The sequence below is a fragment of the Cebus imitator genome, unplaced genomic scaffold (genome assembly GCF_001604975.1).
Source record: "Cebus imitator isolate Cc_AM_T3 unplaced genomic scaffold, Cebus_imitator-1.0 Scaffold444, whole genome shotgun sequence".
Classification (NCBI taxonomy): Eukaryota; Metazoa; Chordata; class Mammalia; order Primates; family Cebidae; genus Cebus; species Cebus imitator.
Window position 1 is genome coordinate 428,755 of NW_016107759.1, and position 1,328 is coordinate 430,082.

The 1,328-nt window shown below is 63.0% G+C and overlaps 1 protein-coding gene across 3 annotated transcripts in view; it reads right to left on the bottom strand.

The window, feature by feature from the left end:
• MRPL28 (mitochondrial ribosomal protein L28) overlaps positions 1-152 on the bottom strand; it is a 3,483-nt gene extending 3,331 nt beyond the window's left edge. The window contains exon 1 of one of the 3 annotated variants that reach the window (XM_017510875.2): positions 63-152. The gene's annotated coding sequence lies outside the window, so the exon portion shown is untranslated. Of the gene's footprint in view, positions 1-11 lie in introns of all 3 variants that reach the window. The other 2 variants (XM_017510876.2, XM_037732229.1) reach the window with 2 other exon arrangements.
• Positions 153-1,328: the final 1,176 nt, after the last annotated feature.

The following is a 1,328-nucleotide window of genomic DNA, read 5'->3' on the forward strand; positions in this document are numbered from 1 at the left end:
CTGCGCCCAACTGCCCCTCCCCTGCCGCCCCGGCCCCCGCCCGCACACCTACCAGAGCCCACCTTTCAGAGCTCTGAATCCGGCGCCCCACCGGAACCGGAAGCCGATCTGCCGGGCCTGACCCTCTCCCACCGCTGACTGGCTGCAAAACCCATCCGTCTACCCCAGTCCCGCCCCATCTCCCGTCTTTAGGGACCGTGAAAAACACCCTGCAGAGACAGCAGCAGCCGCTCAAGGCACCGTTGGCAATGTGCGGCCCCGGCGTTCCCGCGAAGGGCGTCGCGGGGCTCGTTTTCCCGGGACACACCTCCCCTCCCCGGAAAGGAGCGCAGAAAAAATGTAAAAACTCGCTTAGTTTGAAAAGTCACTGTAGAATATTAAATTCACCAATCGCAGATAAATCAGATCTACATAAAAATATGTCTTAATGTCTTAGAATTTTCTTTTACCCCAAAAAACCCCATATATACAAGTTTCTCCTTTATGAGCCTAGAGATTGCTTTGGTGGCCAAGTGCAGGGCGGCTGGGGAGGTAAGACCCTCGGGAAGACCACGCTCAGGACAAGCCCCAGAAGGGAAGCCCTCAGAGCAGGCCTCCATGGCAGGATGGGAGGCCTCGCAGGCCTCCGGGAGGGGCCGGGCGTTGCTCCTGGTCCTGGCTTCCCACGCAAGGCTCGCATGGCGAGCAGAGACAGCCCAGCCTCCAGAACACCTCCCAAGCACAGAGACGGCCTGGTGCAGGGGGCAGCCACCGCCACAGCTCCTGGGACCAAGAGGAGGCTCCCTGGGGGCCCCGAAACACTGGGGTGGGCGGGACCGGGCTGGGAAGGGGTTCCCTGTGGGCCACACCCCCTGAGCAGCAGAGCAGCCCAGTCCCACAAGGCTCTTCTCAGAGACCCTGGCTCCAGAGCCAGGAAAAAGCGAGGGGCAGGGCAGGAGCCTACATTCCCAGCGCCCATCAGCTCTGGGGGGGACCTTGGTCGCCTGTCCCTATCATGACCCCAGTAGCAGAGGGGGATCTTCCATGCTCCAGGCAGGCTGGCACCAGGGGCACCCAGGGGCCAGGACTGGGGTTCTGGGAGGGCACAGCTCCCAGCCACAGTGCTGGGCTTAGGCCTCCTGAGCCCCAGCTTCGCCAGGGATCGGGATCACAGGGAGTCCTTCTCCCTGTCTTTAGCCCTCCGCAGGCCGGCACAGCACATGGCCCCACCCTCACACAGACACCTGTCCTCTGCAAGCCACACGAGGGAGCTCAGCAGAGAGCCAGCGGGCGGGCGGCCGCGGGAGAGGTGCGACTGGTGGGGACCTCCCCTCGGTAGGAGGAAGAGA